Source organism: Apus apus, chromosome Z, assembly GCF_020740795.1.
Source record: "Apus apus isolate bApuApu2 chromosome Z, bApuApu2.pri.cur, whole genome shotgun sequence".
Classification (NCBI taxonomy): Eukaryota; Metazoa; Chordata; class Aves; order Apodiformes; family Apodidae; genus Apus; species Apus apus.
In genome coordinates, this window is record NC_067312.1 from 31,258,312 (window position 1) to 31,279,297 (window position 20,986).

At 40.8% G+C, this 20,986-nt stretch overlaps 1 protein-coding gene across 33 annotated transcripts in view; it reads right to left on the bottom strand.

Annotated features, from left to right (window-relative positions):
* Nucleotides 1-20,986, bottom strand: part of PTPRD (protein tyrosine phosphatase receptor type D) — a 397,759-nt gene that overhangs the window by 226,118 nt on the left and 150,655 nt on the right. The window lies entirely within an intron of this gene.

Genomic DNA, 20,986 nt, shown 5'->3' on the forward strand with positions numbered 1-20,986 from the left:
ATATGTAAAATTTGGTAATTTCTATCCACATATGACTACCTACTGACTTAGTCATTTAATAATTTGTGAGCTTATTTTAAAATTTAGATTTTTAAAATTTAGGGGAGGACATAAAGTCCCTTTCAAATTATGGTATAAAAGTGCCTGGGATAGGCACTATTACACAGAGAAAATTGCAAAAAAAGCCCAGAAAGTTCTTCCACAATACGTCAAGAAAGGTGAAACAATTATTTTTAGTCCAATACTGAATATTAGAATCACAGAATAGAATCATAGAATTATTAAGGTTGGAAGGGACCTTAAAGATGATCTCGGCAGCTCCCATAGACAACGTGGCAGCGTGGAGTGGAGAGTGACAGCAGCACCGGCAGGGGTGAGAGCTGTTCCTTTCAATTACTGAGAAAGTTTTGAGAAGGGGCCGGGCTTCCCAGAGACGGTGAAGCCAGGGCAGAGCTGGGAGACTCGAGACTGAGCGGGAATCCTGTGAGGAACCTGAAGGATGAGGTGCTGGGGCGTATCTGAGAACTGTGGCAAAATTTAAAAAGGGGCCTGAGCTGGCTGGAGTGGGTCAGCACAAGCCATTTAGTGTCGGTGTACGTGAGGGCATGCAAGGAGTAGCAAAGAGCGGTTACTTTCTTTTAGCTAGACAGACGATCATGGTCACAACACGACCAAGAGCTGCAGTGAGAAAGAATGTGGGACTCAAGACTGAGCTTTTGTGCAGACATGAGGCCATGCAGGTCTGGGGCTGCAGCGAATGCCTGAGCCTGGCACTTGTACCAGAGGGAGCCAGTGACACCGCTTGTGTGCGGTGTGAGCAAGTAAATAATCTGCTCAGGCTGGTGGCTGAACTGAGGGAGGAGGTAGAAAGGTTAAGAAGCATCAGAGAACGTGAAAGCAAAATAGATTGGTGGAGCCACACCCAAAGGCAAGGGCAGAAGGAAGAGGTTCTTGAACAAGTGATGGATCCCTTCCTATCCTCAGACAGAAGGAAGGAACTCAATGGACAGGGAGGAATGGAGGGAGGTCCCTCTTCGGAGAGGCAAGTGAAAACCCTCACAGCCAACCCCACCTTCCCAGTTGCCCTTGAAAAATAGGTATGAGGCTTTAGAACTTCAGGGCTAGGCAAATGAAGATGGAGAGGTAGATCCATCCAGTGAGTCACCTAGGGCTTGTTGCTCACACTCACTTCTTCAACTAAGAAGAAAAGGAGAGTAATTGTGGTGGGTGACTCCCTTCTGAGGGGAACAGAAGGGCCCCTTGGTTGACCAGACCCATCCCACAGGAACTCTGCTGCCTCCCTGGGGCTTGGATTAGAGATGTTAAAAGGAAACTCTCTCATCTGGTGCAGCCCTCTGACTACTATCCATTGCTGGTTTTTCAGGTTGGCAGTGAGGAGTACAAGGGCAATGAAGAGAAACTGCAGGGCCCTGGGACAGCTGGTTAGGGCATCTGGAGCACAAGTAGTGTTTGTCCCCATCCCTGGTGCAAGAAAGGATGAAGAGATAAACAGGAGGAGTCTGCAGATCAATGCACGGCTATGTGACTGGTGCCATAGGCAGGGCTTCGGGTTTCTCGATCACAGGCTGCTACATGAGACACCTGGACTGCTGGTGGCAGGTGGAATGCACCTGTCCCAAAGGGGCAAAAGGCTGTTGAGGCAGGAGTTAGCAGGGCTCATTGACAGGGCTTTAAACTAGATATGAAGGATGAAAGGGAGATAACTGGGTCTATTAGGGACAAGCCCAAGAGAAGCATGCCAGGGCTTGGAAGGGTGGTGGACCAGTGAGGATTCTCAGTCTGTTGTTTCATTTGAGAGAAAGGATAGATGTTTAGAAGTCACATGACTGAAGTGCCACAATCAATGGCTACAAGATCTTCAGGAAGGATAGAAAGGGAAGGAGAGGGGTTGGAGTGGCCCTGCATATTAGAGAATGATATGAGAGCTTGGAAATCAAGTAGAGTAATGATGAGGTTGAGAGTGTTTAGATTAGGTTAAAGGCCAACAAAGCTGATACCGCTGTGGGAGTCTGCTATAGACCTCCCAACCAAAGCAGTGGGATGGATGAAGGAAAACACCTACTTAGATGCACACAAGTCTGTGGGACCGGAAGGGGTTACATCCAAACATGCTGAAAGAGTTGGCAGAAATTATCACCAGGCCACTTTCCATTATTTACCTGAAGTCCTGGCTTAGTGGGGAGATCCCAACGGACTGGAGGGTAGCAAATGTAACACCCATCTATAAGAAAGGCAGAAAGGAGGATCCGGGAAACTACAGACCTGTCAGTCTGACCTTGGTACCAGGGAAGGTCAAGGAGCAGATCATCTTGAGTGTTTTTAGAAGACATATAGAGGATAACCAGGGGATCAGGCCCAGTCAGCATGAGTTCATGAAAGGCAGGTCCTGCCTGACGAACCCGATCTCCTTCTATGACCTGATGACCTGACTATTGGATGAGGGAAAGGCTGTGGATATTGTCTGCCTGGACCTCCAAAAAGCATTTGACACAGTTCCCCATAGAACTCTCATGAAAAAACTGGATGCTCACGGCCTGGATGAGCACATGATCTGTTGGATCAAGCACTGGCTGGACAGTCGGGCCCAAAGAGTGGTGGTCAATGGAGTCGAATCCAACTGGTGGCCGACCAAAGGTGGTGTTCCTCAGGGCTGAGTGTTGGGACCATTTCTGTTTAACATCTTTAATGATGATCTTGATAAGGACAAAGACGGTATCATCAGTAAGCGTGCAGATGGCACCAAGTTAGGCAGGAGTGTTGATCTGCATGAGGATAGGGGGGCTGTACAGAGAGACCTGGATAGATTAGATTGTTGGGCTACTGTTAAAAACCTCCAGGGATGCGGCATCAACAACCACCCTGGGAAACCCATCCCATTTCTTCACCACCCTTATGGTGAATAATTTCTTCCTAATATCTAACCTAAATCTCCCCTTCCTCAGTTTAAAACCATTACCCCTTGTCCTATCACTATCTTCTCTGATGAAAAGCCCCTCCCCAGCTTTCCTGTGGGCCCCCTTGAAGTACTGGAAGGCCGCTATAAGGTCTCCCTGGAGCCTTCTCTTCTCTAGGCTGAACAGCCCCAATTCTCTCAGCCTGTCTTCATAGCAGAGGTGCTCCAGGCATCTTGGTGGCCTTTCTCTGGATCCTCTCCAACAGGTTTGTATCTTTCATGTGCTGAGGGCACCAGAACTATACACAGTGCTCCAGGTGTGGCCTCACCAGAGCAGAGTAGAGGGGCAGAATCCCCGCCCTGGCCCTGCTGGCCACACTTCTTCTGATGCAGACCAGGGTGTGTCTGGTGCTCTGGGCTGCGAGCGCACACTGGCGGCTCATGTCAAGCTTCTCATCTATTACCACCCTCAAGTTCTTCTCCTAAAGACTGCTCACAATCCATTCTCCTCCCAGCCTGTATTTGTGCCTGGGATTGTGCCGACCCAGGTGCAGGATCTTGCACTTGGCCTTGTTGAACTTCATGAGGTTGGCATGGGCCCAACCCTCCAGCCTGTCAAGGCCCCTCTGGATGGCATCCTTTCCCTCTAGGGTGTCAACCACACCACACAGCTTGGTGTCATCAGCAAACTTGCTGAGTATACACTCAATCCCACTGTCCACATCTCCAACAAAGATGTTAAACAGCACTGGTCCCAACACTGACCCCTGAGGGACACCACTCATCACCTGCCTCCATTTGGACATTGAGCCATTGACCACAACTCTCTGGGTGCAGCCATCCAACCAGTTTCTTACCCACCGAGTGGTCCATCTGTCAAATCCATGCCCTGTCAGTTTGGAGACCAGGATGTCATGTGGGACAGTGTCAAATGCCTTGCACAAATCCAGGTAGATGACATCAGCTTCTCTGCCACCATCCACCATCTCTGTAGCCTTGCTGTAGAAGGCCACCAGATTGGTCAGGCATGACTTGCCCTTAGTGAAGCTATGTTGGCTGTCACCAATCACCTCTTTGTTTTCCATGTTCCGTAGAAGACTTTCCAGGTGGATCTGCTCCATGATCTTGCCAGGCACAGAGGTGAGACTGACCAGCCTGTAGTTCCTTGGGTCTTCCTTTTTCCCCTTTTTAAAAATAAGGGCTATGTTCCTTTTTTTCCAGTCAGCGGGAACCTCATCAGGCTGCCATGACCTCTCAAATATGATGGACAGAGGTTGAGCAGTTTCATTCACCAGCTCCCTCAGAACCCATAGGGGAATCCCATCAGGTCCCATAGATTTATGCAGCTTCTGGTTCTTTAGATGATCACTAACCTGCTCTACTCCTACAGTGGGGGGTAATTCACTCTCCCAGTCCCTGCTTTCACCTGTTGTGGCCTTTGTGTTGAGGCTGGAGCACTTGCCAGAGAAGACTGAAGAAAAGAAGTCATTGAGGACCTCAGCCTTTTCAATATCCTGTGTTGCTACCTCAGCCGTTTCCTTCAGGAGAGGGCCTACGCTCTCCTTGGTTGTCCTTTTCCCTCCCAACATACCTAAAGAATCTTTTCTAATTGTTCTTAAGACTCCTGGTGAGATTTAATTCTAGTAGACATTTGGCTTTCCTAACTTGATCCCTAGCTGCTCGGACAATCTCTCTGTAGTCCTCCCAGGATACCTGCTCTAACTTCCATCCCCTTTATGCTTCCTTCTTAAGTTTAATCTTTTCTAGGAACTGCTTACTCATCCACACTGGCCTCTTGGAGTTTCTACTTTACTTCCTCTTAGTTGGGATGCAACACTCCTGGGCCTGGAGAAGATGATCCTTAAATATCAGCCAGCCTTCTTGGGCCCCTCTACCCTCTACGGTGTTATCTCAAGACACTATCTTGAGCAGATCCCTGAAGAGGCTGAAATCCTCCCTTCTGAAGTTGTGGGTAGTAATCTTGCTGTAAGCCCTCCTTGCTGCCCTAAGATCTTGAACTCCACCATTTTGTGGTTTACACACTACCCTTCAGCTTAACATCCCTCACCAGCCCTTCCTCACTGGTGAGGACAAGATCCAATACCTCTCCTTGTTGGTTCCTCGATTACTTGGAAGAGGAATTTATCATCCTTACATTCTAGAAACCTCCTGGATTGTTTGAGTTTAGCAGAGTTCCTCTTCCAGAAGACGTCAGGGTGGTTGAAGTCTCCCGTGAGGACCATGGCTTGTGAATGTGAAGCTGCTCCTATCTGTCTATATAGTGCCTCATCTATTTTATCCTCATGTTCAGGCGACCTGTAGCAAACCCCCACCATGATGTCACCTTGGCCTTTCTTCCCCTTAATCTTAACCCATAAACTCTCTGTTGGCTCCTCATCTGTCCCCAGGGAGAACTCCATGCACTCCAGTTGGTCTTTGACATTGAGGGCAACACCCCTACCCTGTCTCCCCTGTCTGTCCTTCCTAAAGTTTGTAACCCTCCATTCTGATGCTCCTGTCATAGGAGTCATCCCACCAGGTCTCAGTGATGCCAATGAGATCATAGCCCTCCTATATTCATGAATTCTTAAGAGAACTTGAGTAAAAATTGCTTATAATGCTTACTAGAAGCCTTTGATTGATTGCAATTTGCAAGTATAGGCAGCTTTTTGGGAACCAAAGAAGTCAAATGGAACAATAAGGGAGAGAGCCACACCTGGGAACCAAGCTGTTGGTAAGTCTAGGGATAAAAAATAAGCTGTCACCCAATCTGAGGAATGCTGCTGTTCTGTTGGAAGTTGTGCCTTCACACATGGTTAGGATCCATAAAAGTAGCATCAGAAACCCAGGTCTTCCTGTTCTCTTGACAATGAAGAAGTCATGGATCACTGACCTAAGCATTTATCTTGTCGTCAGGGTAAAAGCTAAATTGCAACCTTTCCAACATTCATTTTCAAGAAGAAAACACAAATGGCTTGGCTGGAGATACCTTGTGAAAGTTAGGAAAGGTAACTGAGGAAATAAATTGCCAGGAAAACTTTCTCTTGTTAATTTATTGCCTAGTAAAATGTATATGAATTATCTTGCTAGCAATCCTGTCAATAGAAACCATTCTCAACCAAGTGATGAAGATGAAAATAAATAATTGCAGGTTATTATTAAATTCTTTGTTTAAAAGAGAACAACTGGACATGTTACTATCAATGGTCTTTGCAGGTATGCTAATCTGAGGTAGAAGTCACACCATCCCTTAGTAAAATTAATCTTACTTTTCTTGCCGCTCCATCAGAACTAAAATCTGGAAGGGGGGAAAAAAAAAAAGAAAGAAGAAAAAAAAAAAAAGTGGACGTCTTGGTTTTATAAACATTGGCTTTGGAAAGGAATGAAAGGAACTTCCCACTGCTGGATAGATGGGTGAAAGAGTGGACAGAAGAGCTGGGTCTATCTAAATAGCCTGTCCAGAAAACAAGAGAAGTTTCTAATAGAAATCCAGAATACTGTCTGAGAGAAAGCACCCAGAGGAAAGAACAGTTGGAAAGAAATATCTACCTGAGAAATTGTAATAATGTACTTTTCCATTTTCAATAATCTCATATTTTCCACTATATATTCAGTGTTCAGAAATGCTGAAGTTACCAAAACTTTAAACTGCTATTTGTTTGTGACCTAAGATGGCCTTACAGTACAGAACTGTCTTATGGTGAGGAGCCTTGAACTACAACTGCAATTGTCAAAGTGTAATCAGCAGATTCATTTGAATAAGGTATCAAAAAACAACAAGCCAAAACTGAGACCACGTAAACTTCTATAAATTTTTGGTAAGAGCAAACAATCATTGAATCATAGAACCGCTCAGGTTAGAAAAGACCCTTGGGATCACCAAGTCCAACCATCATCCTGACTCTACAAAGTTCTCCCCTAAACCATATCCACAAACAAAACACCCAAATGACCCTTAAACACATCCAGGGATGGTGACTCAACCACCTCCCTGGGCAGCCTATTCCAGTGTCTGACCACTCCTTCTGTGAAAACTTTTTTGCTAATGTCCAGTCTAAACCTCCCCTGCTGCAGCTTGAAGCCATTCTCTCTTGTTCTGTCACTCATTACCTGTGAGAAGAGAGCAGCACCAACCTCTCTACAATGACCTTTCAGGTAGCTATAGAGACTGATGAGGTCTCCCCTCAGCCTCCTCTTTCTAAAACTAAACATTCCCAGCTCCTTCAAGCATTCTTCATAAGATTTGTTCTCTAGGCCCTTCACCAGCTTCATTGCCCTCCTCTGTACTCGCTCCAGCACCTCGATATCTCTCTTGAATTCAGGTGCCCAAAACTGAATGCAATATTCCAGGTGTGATCTCACCAGTGCTGAGTACAGGGGAACAATCACCTCTCTACTTCAGCCGGTCACACTATGACTAAGACAAGCCAGGATGCCATTGGCTTTTTTGGCCCCCTGGGCACACTGCTGGCTCATATCGAGCAGTTGGGCAACTAGAACCTCCAGGTCCTTTTCTGCCAGACACTTTTCAGCCACACTTCCCCAAGCCTGTAGCGTTGCATGGGGTTGTTGTGGCCCAAGTGCAGGACCTGGCACTTGGCCTTCTTGAAGCCCAGACTATCAACATTAGCTCAACGATCTAATCTATCCAAGCCTCTCTGTACAGCCCCCCTATCCTCATGCAGATCAACACTCCTGCCTAACTTGGTGCCATCTGCAAACTCACTGATGATACACTCAAGGCTACCAATAAAACTAATTTTAGGTCTACAGAAGCTTGAAAAATATGAATGGTAGAGCCAGAGACTTTTCTTCTGCTTTTTCTTGGTGGTTTGACATTTTGCAAGTAATAAGCAAACTCAAAATTTGACTGATCTGAAGTCCAGCTAAAAAGACTGTTTTCTAACTGACTTCAACATGCTTTCAATTCCATCCTCTGGCAGGTATATGAAACATGCCACAGCAACAAATGATTGTTTCTGGGCTTACTAACGGCTTTTTCTGCACTTGGCTTCATTTTCTTGCCATAAGTCAGGTTCCAAGTGACAGCAGCTTTTTGAAAAAAAAAAAAATCTCTGGCCACTTTTCAGCCTCTCAATTTGCTTTCCTTGAAAGTAATTTTGCTGCAGTTATAATAAAGAGGATTCCCAAGATAGTCTTCTTCCTTATCTACACAGCCAAAACCCAAATAAATCTCTGTATGAACATTAAGATAGGGGTTGTCTATACACATGTGTTTATCTTAGTAACTGGGCTGATAAGGCCATTTAAGACAAGATGATATATTTTACTAAAATAAATCACAGGCCTAGTGAAAACATGGCAGTGCAACAGGTGAAATGATGGAATATGTGGGAGCTAAGACAAGCTTTTGAGGTGGCAATAACCTAGAAGCATTGAATTTCAAAGATTAAATAGAAAATGGACCTTATAACTGCAACTCATAGCAGTGATCATAAAAAACGTCCTTCTTTATGTGAAGTTTTATTATTGACCGTAATGAAGAACAGTTCTTAGCCAAGCCAGAGGGGATAAAAAAATCTGGCTATGATGCTCCAGGACAAATTTATTTCCAAAAGACAGGGAATATGAATGAGCATGGAAATAACAAGACTGTTTCATGGTCAGATAAACTTAAGGGAATTGTGTAGGTAACATGTTAGGTATTCTCCTTTAAGTTGTCTTTTTTAACTGCCATTAAATACAGAACAGCATAGCAAAGTGAAAAAATGGGAAGGGATGAGGGAGGAAAGAGAAGGGCAGGGAGGGACATTTTTCAGTTGGAAGGGACCTACAGCAATCTCACTGCCTGACTACTTCAGGGTTGACCAAAAGTTAAAGGAAATTATTAAGGCCATTATCCAAATGCCTTTTGAACAATGACAGGCTTGGGGCATCCACCAGGATGTCTGTTCCAGTATTTGAACATCCTCTCCGTAAAGAAATCCTTCTTAGTGTCCAGCCTAAACTTCCCCTGGCACAGTTCTGAAAAATTCCCATTTATGCTGTCAATGGATCCCAGGAAGGAGAGATCAGCAGCTCTCTCTCCACTTCCCCTCCTCAGGAAGCTGTAAGAGCAATGAGGTATCCTCTCTGCCTCCTCTTCTCCAAACTGGACAAACCCCAAATCTTTATCTACTCCTCACAGAACGTGCCTTCCAGCCCTTTCATCATCTTTGTTGACTTCCTCTGGATTCATTCAAGCATCTTCACATCCATCTTAAATTGCAGGGCCAAGAACTGCACACAGGACTCAAGGCAAGGCTACACCAAAGCTAAATACAGCAAGATAATCACTCCTTTGTATCATCTGGTTACACTGTGTTTGATGCACCCCATGATGTCGTTTACCCTCCTGGCTGCCAGAGGACACTGCTAACTCATATTGAGCCTGCTGTCAACCAGCACCACCAGATCCTTTTCTGTTGAGCTGCTTTCTAGCTACTCCTCTCCTGGTTTAGCCTTGTGCCTGGTGTTCTTCTTTTCCAGGTGCACAATCCAAAAGTTGGACTTGTTAAATATCATGTTAATCAATGTGCAATGCTCCAACCTATTTAGATCCCTCTGCAAGGCATCTTGCCCTTCAGGAAAGTCAACAGCACCTTCCAGTTTGATGTCATCAGCAAATGTGCTGATAGTGCATTAAACTCCTGCATCCAGATAAACAAATTGAACAGGACTGGCCTTAGAATTGAGCCCTGAGGAATACCACTGGAGACTGGTCACCAGCCAAAAGTAGCCCATTCACTACAACCCTTTGAGCTTTGTCATTCAGGCAGTTCTTCACCCAGCACACTGAACCCTCTCATCCCACAGCTGGACAACTTGTCTAGAAGGATGCTATGAGGGGTATTATCAAAAGAACTACTAAAATCCAGAAAAATTCCATCCACCACATTCCTTCATCCACTAGGCCAGTAACCTTATCATAGAAGAATATCAAATTACCTAAACAGGACATGCTCCCTGTGCCTGGTAACTGCATTGTTCTTTAAATGCCTTTTCAACAGTATCCAGTATGATATTCTCTGTAAGTTTTCCAGGAACTGAGGTTAGACTAACAGGTCTATAGCTTTCTGGGTCTTCCCTCATGCCTGTTTGTGAAATGGAATAACGCTGGCTAGCTTCTAGTCAGCAGGTACCTCCCAAGACTCCCAAGACCTTTGGTAGATGATTGAGAAGGGTCCTGCTGTAACAATAACAATAATTCACATGATCATAATTATTCAGATATGCACTGTTAAGGCAGTATCTCCTGAAAGACATAAATGCTATGAAAGATCACAGTGTCATGGCCAAGACTCAGGTGCACTAATGATCTTAATGAAACATCTGGCTCTAATCAGTGCTTTTTAACTGCATTTGACTGAAAAGCTTATTGAAATGCTTCCACTTGAAAAATTACTTCATTATTCTGTTGTTGTCATATTAAGCATGCCCTGACACTGTACATGACAAGATGGATGCAATATAAACAAAAAGGGTTAAAATGCTACTATTTCTATCTGACATATAACAATACAGTCGTTTCTTTGTAGCAGTTTTACAGTAAAAAAATTTAATGGAATAATTCAATTTGCAACTGAACTAAAGAGAAGTAACCTTTATTAATGCATTTTTCCTACAAATATAAAAAGAACAGCAGTAACTCAGTTGCAGACCTGCATGTCAGTTTACAACAAGCATTGAAATACCTGAAGTGATATATATCATAACGAGATTTTATATCCTACCTAAGCCTTAAAGTACTCATAAAAGTTTGTGCCTCCTCATTGAGCCATAGTTCTTTCATACATAAATCACAGTTCTTTCAACCTCCTACCACACTAATGCAATGAAATCTCCTTTGTTTTGTTGCATCAATTAAAAGTAATTGCTTCGGTATTGTTTTATTACTAGTTCTAATAATAAAAATATTTGTGCTTTGATATGATCCATTGAATCTAAGCTTCTTTTCAGCATCTGTGTGTTCACCAAAGATGTTTTAAATACTTCCGTATGTATTCTTCTTTTTAGTTTTTCCTTCCCATGTTAAATCTTTGAAAACTTAATGATCACTTAGTGTTATTTTATAACCTATTGCCAGACTAAGGAAGCTGAAGTATTACACAAGTTTTCTTTAATTTCTAAATTACTTCCCAGATATATGAGAGAGGATTCTTACTAGGCTTATTCTGCATTTGAAGATTAGCACTTATTACATTAACATTTATTTAATTTTACTGTCACTTCAGTACACTGGCGTCAAATGTCCTACATTTCAGCAAACATTTCTGTCATCCAAATGGTGCACTTGATAAGACATAAGCATTCACTGAAACAACTAGCCTGGAAATCTGAAGACAAAACTTACTATGTGAATGTCTTTTTCTAGTAATTGACTTAGTTTTATTATGCTATATTAGGCCTCTCATATGAATATTTGTCATGATAACAATCAAACTGAAACTATCAGCTACCACTGGGTTCCTTACCGATATGCTGACGTTGCTGGGAGTTGAGTAACTACTAATTGTATCATCTCCTCAAACTGATAATCTCTAGAATTATGTTGTTTTTTTTTTTTAATCAATATGACACATGAACATGAAAAAATTCCCTACAATTCTGCTATCAATTTTGCTTTCATGTTGTGCAGTAACGGCAATTCCACCTTTAATTAATATCATAAGCATTTGTTAAGTGAGTAGACACTCAGACAAATAAATTGCATGCAGAACTGAGGCCATTGATTACACCAAGAGGAAATCTGGCATTTGATTTACTGCACTGGCTTTCATTAATGCATTGACTTCAACCGGTACAGTGGTTTTAGTCCACTGAACGATAAAAACCTGATTAATCTTACGCCCCAATACTGAACCAAAAGGACAGTACACAAGGCCAGGAAAGTGAGTGCATTATAAAAGTTCTTATTGTAAAGAAAAACTATTTTGTCCTTACTTTTTGTATAAATCAAGACAAATAGCCCACTATTTTATGAACAGACAAAAAACCATACACTACAATGCAAATCTGAGTAACAGTTTTATCTAAATTGAATTACCTTATATCAGGCAAAAACTGGAAAAAAGTTAGATTTTTTATGTATGTACCAAGACATACAGCACTGCAAAATACCAAAATCATACCACAGAAATCTGAAAAAAAAATTACTCTTATTCAGATCAACTAGCAGTTTTAAACATAGTTAAAGCTCTTGTAGAGACCATTTATAATATCATATATATGTGCTGTTGCGGAACCAGATCAAAATGGTAACCTATTGTATATAGCAAGTCATGGCTCTTCAAAGTTAGGAAATTTCACACAAAATGTCTTTTAAGATTGATATTCTCAGGATGAAAGCTGGCATTTTCAAAATGGCCAGTATATACTCACTCCTCTTATTAAAAGTGCCTATAATGCTATATGCAGTGTGAATGGGAATAGAATAGGATGGGAATACGCAAATAGGGCTCATGCTAAAATTAGTCACTGAGCTGCTGCCTGAAAGTATTTAACAGGTGTACATTCTTAGGCAAAACTGTCCAGTGAAGAATTCTTTCAAGCTAAATAGAATTGCTCTGCTTTTTTCCACTATTATTTCAATTCCTCTTCTTAGATCACAACTGTTAGACAACTATTTATGAACTAGCCCACAAGTTTCTTTTCTTCCATAGATATATAGTAAGAACAAATATGACATACTCTAGCCAGCTTACCGATTTAATGACAATGTTTATCACTTAGGACCATCCACAGTGCCCTATAAATGTCAGGCATGAATAATTTTCTAATAATGGCGATATTTCAAAAACTAACATTGATCCTATGTACATGTACAAATATGTGAAACTGAAATGGATACATATATAGCACTGTATGCAAAACAGAAACTTGGCTGGATGAAATTCAGTGACATAGGAAATTCAGGTAGGAATAGAAGGAAAAAAAAATAAACCTTCATAAAGACATAATGGTAGCTGGTATTACTAGCTGCCAGCAGGAAAACTTTCTCCATGTATGCTCATTGAGCAAGTATGATTGAACAATTAACCATGTTAAAAAAATACTGGACAACAAAGAGTTGAAAGAAACTTCATTACTAAAAAAAATTATTCTAGGGAATACAGTTAAGATAAAAAAATCTGATGACAATAGATACCTTATTAAAACATCTTAAAAAGTCTTCTAAGGTGAGAAGACTACTCTTGATTTTACAGAGTAATTAAGTTTTGACTACAAGAATTTACATTGACAACCAAGAAATCTGGGATTGCGGGTGCATTCATTTTGTATTTTTTTTTTTTAAGTGGCTGCTCTACTTTTAGGAAGAAGCTTTCCAATGTATATGACTGCAGCAGGATCTTCGTAATAAAATGATGTGCACAAACAGGGAAAATTTATACATTTAAAACTAAGAAAAGTATTCACTGACTGAGGAGAAAAAGATGCTTTATATACTTTATATCTAGGGACATGAGTGGAAACATTAAAAAAAGAATTAAGTATAAAAAATAGTAGGTGAGTCACTTGCCAGAAACTTCTTAGAATACTCGTAGCAGTTATTAAATAATTTTCATATGTTTTAAAGAATTACAAACATAGATTTTCAAATAACAATAGATAACTGTGACATCAGTAGGAGCAAGTTTATATACCTAGAAGTTGAACTCAATACACTGCATCATATATTTACTGTAATAGACCGTTATACATTTACTGATTGTGACCGATTTTAAGAAGTGCAGTATTTTATAAACCATTAACATTAGGTACTGTGTACATACTTGCATTATAAAGAAACTTAAAACATACAGAAATTAAGAATTCAGCCTTGTGAACTGGACCACGTATTTCATAAAATTATTCTTTTGTATGGTGTTCTGGCTAGTGGCTAAATTCCACCTCCTCATCTTTATAAAGATCAATAAAACATTAAGTATTTCAAATATGCATGGAAGGCAAATGTTTTATTTGCTCAACATTCGTTCACATACCTGAAGAATATATTTCAAAAAAGTTCCTAAAGTCACACCTAAATATTTCTAATTCTGTACTACTTTGTAAGCCATTCCAAGAAAACTGCATGCCATTCCATAACTGCCTGTGAGGGTCTATTTTTAAGCTGAAGTTGTATTGGCTACCTCTCCTTTTGTTTCTCTATTTCACAAAATCCTTTTGTGTGACTGTCAAACAGCTGTGTTTTGTTCCTTAATCTTCCTTGCACAGCTCCCCAGGAGAGACTTTACAACGTGAACTGCAAGTACCAGCTTCACAGCAGGAACAGCAGTGATCCTCTTCAAAAAGAGGCACAATAGGACTGTAATAAACATGTTAATTCTGGTCAAAAGGTGCTACATATGGCATGATCAGTGAAAGTTGAGGAAGTTTGTGGAAAATGTACTTCTTTGGCTCTTCAAAAGTCTTCTCATGCAATTTATGTTTGAGATAAATGTCTTTCCAGAGTTATGAAATTCTTGCACATGTGTTTTCCTGCTTTCCTGTTTCTATTCATTCCACTTCCAAAAGCTTGTCCTACTAGTAGCCCCTGGCAATACTTTCTGTGACTACACTCAAACAGTTAAATCAGATAAACACTAGTATACATAGTTTAAGGAGCTCCAGCTGGAAAACGGCAATTTTTTCTACCATACAGCTAATACTCAGAATATTTACAGTCCTTCTTCCCATCCATCTAAAGACATCCCACAGCATGTTTTCCAACATTATAGATGTGCCACTCCATTTGTCTAATTTCCATGCCCTCAAAGATAGCTGTCCCAGATGACAGATTACTTCAAAGTATTTCCTTCTCATTTCAGTACTACCGGGTACAGTGAAAATATAAAATAAGCTTCTATTATTATTGAATCTATTGCTAGCAGCAGAAACCAAAATGTAGCACCTTGGATTAATGATATCTGCCTTTTGGTGTTCTGGGGTTTTTTTGTTTGTTTGTTTTTATACTGTGTGGAAATCTTCTGTACTGCTGAGAGTCTAATAAAAATCATTGCTCTCAATTATCTCAGTCTCCGACTCTGTGTGTATCACTGGACAGGAAAACACTGTTAATATTTCACTTTTCATTTTATGCAGCAATGACTTCTTGTCATTAAATCAATCAGGTCCTAAAAAGCATAAAAAGGAATAACTGTCCCAGGCACTTCCCACAGTAATTTTACTTTAATACTTCCATCTTTCTACAGTGGCCATGACAGTTGGACTCAGTGATCTTAGAGGTCTTTTCCAACTGTGACAATTCTATGATAGATCAATATTTTTATGATGCACAGTAGAATCAACAATCATGGAGAAAACTGTGGGCTGAGAAAACAAAATGCCTGCTGTGTAAGTGCTCTGCATAGTCACTCTCTTTACTTCAAGAAAACAAAACAAGCAGTCATAGTAGAATGTTCTTCAGTATTCTGCTCTACTGGACTTCCTCCATCCTTGCTTAAAACATGCACTCCTCTGTGCTGTAATGATATAGCTTCTAGGGAGGTAGTTGAGGCTAGGTTTCTTCAAGTATTATTTATCAAACAATAATTAATAAATAACAATAATAATCAATATACAAAATTAATAAAAATAATAACTTTAAATAAAAATAAAAGGATTCCTTAAAAATAACTGAATGCAGTTTTTGCTGATTTCTCTGCTAGAAGGAGGCACATAATTTTCTCCTTCCTGAACAATATATATATAGATACACTTGTATATGACACCAAAATCCTTGCTCTATAGTGATGAAAGTTAGGGGCATTAACAAGAAATGGATGGACAATAAAAGCAAAGCTATTCCAGATCTGATATGTGCAGAGTATGGGACAATCCTACACTTTGTTGTCTTCCATTGCCTATTGACCACCGATAATTTTGAATTAAAGAATCAAAACACTGTTTCACTCATATGGTCCTCTGCACAAAGTTTCAAAACAAAGAGCTCCAAAATAAATTGCATCAACTGCTCTCGTCTGGAAGGAGACTTCCAGCCTTTTCCTTACAAGCCTTTTTTCCCCTTCAAATTTGCCATTTTCATGAGGGTGAATCTTTCCTGGAAAGCAGCCATCTCCTTTTTATACAGAAAACCAAAAGCAGTTTCCATTTATTTCAAACATTTGTTCTTGGTCCAGATTGTCATAATATTCAGCTAAACAAGTAAAAGTTTAGCCTGGAAGATCTCCTGATTTACACCGGTAACAGAAAAAAAGGCTCAATGACTCTGCTAAGGCTTTGAAATATTACTGTCTATAGCTGCCTTTTCTGATTTTTTTCCCTCATACATTGTGAAGTTTCAACACCCAGAAGCTAAAGACTTCAATTATATTCACAGTTCTTAGAGAACCAAGTGCTACAGATTGGTCAAAGTGTAAGAACATAAAGAAACAGGCTAAAACATGTACTGCATTGAACTACTGTTACTCTGTACTGCCACAGGTAGAAAAACTGACAAGTTTGGCTCTAAATATATAGATATATTGGCAAGTATGTTGCGGTTCTGTGCTGTGTAAATATTTTGTAGCAGTTAAACTGGATTTAGTGAAATAAACAAAGAGACAAAAATTAATAAAGGTAGATACTTCAACTGCTGGCAACATCCTGATTTCACCAATATGTTGCAATTCTTGTAGGTTGGACTTCAGTGGACTCTGATTTCCTCCCCTGGATGCCCTCTTTCAAGAGGCACAAATGTCAAGTTGTGTCTCTGGTAGAACCATTATGGAAAGATTTGAACAAAATATGAAAGATATGTGTGCATCCTTTGCCACCCAGAGTTACACACATTCCCCAGCATGAGTAAAGCCTAAGTGGGCCACAGATAAAACTCACTGTTTTGTATTTGATTATGTCTGTTAATTCCAATTCACATCTATTATGTATGTTTATTCCTGCAGCCCCTATGTGAGGAACAGAGGAACTCTTTCCCACAAAGGCGTAACCAGATGGAGAGTTTTTCACAAAGCTACTACTGCAGACTGTACAAGATTAAGATCTGTGTAAGTCTGTAAAGTATACGCTTCTCGGAGACTTGTCTTTCAGAGTAATGCCGTTAGCACTAAACTAGCCTTTGTCTTGGAAAGCAATGTAACAAGTCATTGTACTTGTAGGATCCCAAAATTTTATGCAAGCCAAACTTTCCATACAATGCCCTGCTTTTCTGTATGGTACCCATTTATCCAAATCTACAGTCTCATTATGTTCATAGGTATCCAGTTTCAGATTAAATCCACCAATCTATTCTTATTGGCAAGTGTACTCCAGCAGATGCAAAACAGCCATCTGTATTATGGCTGGAAACAACACAATTGTTTTCATATTTCTTTTCGATAATTAGGCAATTAATTTTTAATTCTAATTTAAAATTCACATTTATTTTAAAAGTTAGTTTTATAACTAATAATGTAATTTTTTTGTTCATCAGTCATTTTTAGATGCATATCATTATGCATAGTTTTAAAAACAGGATCTGATGCTAATGTTGATTGAGGTAGCATCAACAGAACCACATATGCCTTTATAAGAAATTGATGAAATATCAATATGTCAAATAAAGAAACAGGACACATTTTACAGTCACACAATTCTTCTATCTATTTCAACTGCTATACCCCTGGGAAGAGAGATGAAGACTGTTGCATCTTCTCTACAAACCACTAAATTAGAACTTTCTCCAGTTTAGTAAATCATATTTCAAAATGCATGTAGATTCAAGACCAGAGTTTTGTAAATATATTTCAAGAAATTCTGAAGACAAAGAATACTTCTTTCACCTGAGTCTTCACATTGTTTTTTTAACTTTTTTTCCCCCCTCTTCCCTTTTACTATCTCCACTTAATTTTCAAAACTTTTAAGGCAGTTTGAAAATTACATTTTTTGTTCATTTTCAACACAGTGGATGCTGTGAATAGTAAGTGCTTCTTCAGTTAACAAGGGGAAAACCTAATCTTAGAGAGTTAAGAACAGGTCCACGGTGCTGTTAAAATAATGACCTTAACCACCAATACACATATTTTTATTGGCAAGACTGGGCAGAATTTTTAATAAATAACAGGACAAAGAATCATAGCATTAGAGACGAGAATATTAAATAAACAGGTTTCCTTACACAACACAACAACTTCCTCCTCCAAACGGTAGAGGAAACAACAAAAAAAGTTGCTATGCTGGACCTTGTTCTCACCAATAGAAACAGGCTGGTTTATGACGTACTACTTAATGGGACACTAGGCTCCTGTGTCATGGCCATGAAATGGTCAAATTCAGGATCCTTAGGAAAGCAAGAAAGCTGCAGAGCCAGGTCTTTATAAGGATCTGCTTGGTAGGGTACGGTGGGACAAAGCCCTGGAGAAGAAAGGAGTCCAGGAAAGCTGGACCATATTCAAGGATCACTTCTTCCATGCCCAGGAGCTACATATCCCAATGAAGAGGACAGCAGATAGGAGAGCCAGGAGGCCTGTGTTGATGAGAAAGCAGTTTCTGGACTCAGTTAGATGTAAAAACAAGGTATACAGAGAGTGGAAACACAGACAAGCATCCTGGTGGGAGTACAGACAAGTTGTCAGAGAAGCAAGGGATCAGGTAAGGAAAGCCAAACCACAGATACAGTTGGACCTGGCCAAGGATGTTTACAACAGTAAGAAAGGTTTCTACAGGTATGTCAGCAATAAAAGGAAAATGAAGGAAACTGTGGGCTTGCTTTAGAAGGAAACTGGAGACCTGGCTGTGCAGGACTGAGAAGGCTGAGGTACACAATGACTACTTTGCCTCAGTCTTCACCGGCAAAGGTTCTGGTCATACCCTCCAAGTTAAGAGAAGGCAAAGGCATAAACTGTGAGAAGGCAGATCTCTCAACTGTAGAAGAGCAGGCTCGTGACCATCTGAAGGACCTGAAGATGTACAAGACCATGGGACCTGATGGAATTCATCCATGGCTCCTAAAGGAGCTGGCCGAAGAAGTTGCAAAGCCTCTGACCATCATACTTGAAAAGTCTTGGCAGTCTGGAGAAATTCCCGCTGACTGGAAAAGGGGAAAAATCATTCCCACTTTTTCAAGAAGGGAAAAAAAGGAAGACCCAAGGAACTATAGACCAGTGACTCTCACCTCTGTGCCAAGCAAGATCATGGAGCAGATCCTCCTGAAGGCTCTGCTACAGCACATCAAAAGCAAAGGGCTGATTAGTAACAGCCAACATGGCTTCACCAAGGGCAAATCCTGCCTGCCTAATTTGGTGGCCTTCTGTAATAGGGTCATGGCATCAGTAGACAGAGGAAGAGCAACTGATGTGATCTACCTGGACCTGTGCAAAGTGTTTGAGGCTGTCCTGCACAACATCCTGGTATCGAAACTGGAATGATACCAATTTAATGGATGGACCACTCATTGGGTAAGGAACTGGCTGGATGGTCACACTCAAGGAGTGGTGATCAATGGCTGGATGTCCAGATGGAGATCTATGATGAGTGGTGTTCCTCAAGGGTCGGTGTTTGGATCAGTGCTGTTTAACAACTTTGTTGGCAACATGGACAGTGGAATTAGGTGCACCCTGAGCAAGTCTGCTGATGATATTCAAGCTGTGTGGTGAGGCTGACATGCTGGAAGGAAGCCACCCAGATGCACCTTGACAGGGTTGAGAAGTGGGCTTGTGCTAACTGCACAAAGTTCAACAAGACTGCAGGCAAGGCTCTGCACCTGGGTTGGGGCAATTGAAAGCACAAATACAGGCAGGGTGGAGAATGGATGGGGATGATGGTGGATGAGAACCTCAACAAGATCTGGCAATGTGCAATTGCAGCCCAGAAAGTCAACCGTGTCCTGGGCTGCATCAAAAGAAGTGTATCCAGCAAGTCAAGGGAGGTCATTCTCCCTCTCTATTCCACTCTTTTGAGACCTCGCCTGGAGTACTGTGTCCAATTCTGGACACGGAGTCCAGATCCCCAAACATAAGAATGACATGGAGCTTCTGCAAGGAGTCCAGAGCAGGGCCACAAAGATGATCAAAGGGCTGGAGCACCTATCTTACAAAGACATACTGAGAGAGTTGGGGTTGTCCAGGCTGGGTAAGAGAGGGCTGAGCAGAGACATCATAGCGGCTTTCAGTACCTGAAGGGGGCCTACAGGAAAGCTGGGAGGGACTTTTGAGAAGGGCGTGTATTGAGAGGACCAGGGGTAATGGTTTTAAGCTGGAAGAGGGTAGATTTAGGTTAGATATTAGGAAGAAATTATTTCCTGTGAGGGTGTTGAGAAAGTGGAACAGGTTGCCCAGGGAGGGTATGGAAGCTCCATCCCTGGAAGTGTGCAAGGGTTGGATGGGGCTCTGCACAACTTTATCTGGCAAGAGGTGTCCCTGGCCATGCAGGGAAGTTTGATTTGAATTATCTTTATAGTCGTTTTCAACCAAAACCATTCTAGGATTCTATGGTTCCATATATGTGCATCACGTTGTTGACTACAACAAAAATTCCAGGGGTGTCCTTACTGATCAAAATGGCTAATAAAGGTATATAGTTAATTTAATTATTTTTTTTTAAAAATAAAAATCCAGCTTCAGAAAAAAAAAAAAAGACTGACTAATCATCTTCAATTGCCATCAACAGGCCCCTAGCAGTTAATTCTGCAAATCAGGCAACATCACAATGCAAGATAGTAATCTTCAGTGGTAAAAGCAACCCTGCAAACTGAAAGGAGTGATATTTCATTAACTGTTTCCAAATCAAGTTTCCATTAATCTCCAGGTGACAGAATGAAATATTCACATCATTTCACTACAAGTATATACTCCTCTGAGTATTATCTAGACAGTTTACTTGGCAGTACACTCATATCGTCACTCCTGAACAACAGTTTAAAAAACTTTTTTTGTTGTTTTTCCTTTACTATCTTCAAAAAACTTATTGTTAAAGCAAGAATAAAATTCCAGTGACATGTACTTGAAATAGAAGACAGCCTCCTCTTTTTTTTTTTTTTTTTTAAGTGTTACATCTCAGGAGGAAAACCTTGTAGCAGATTAATCTAATCTAAAAATCATTTATGCAGCTTTTCAAGATCACCGTTAATTGGGCAAATTTCTGTGTAAAAGCCAATCATGT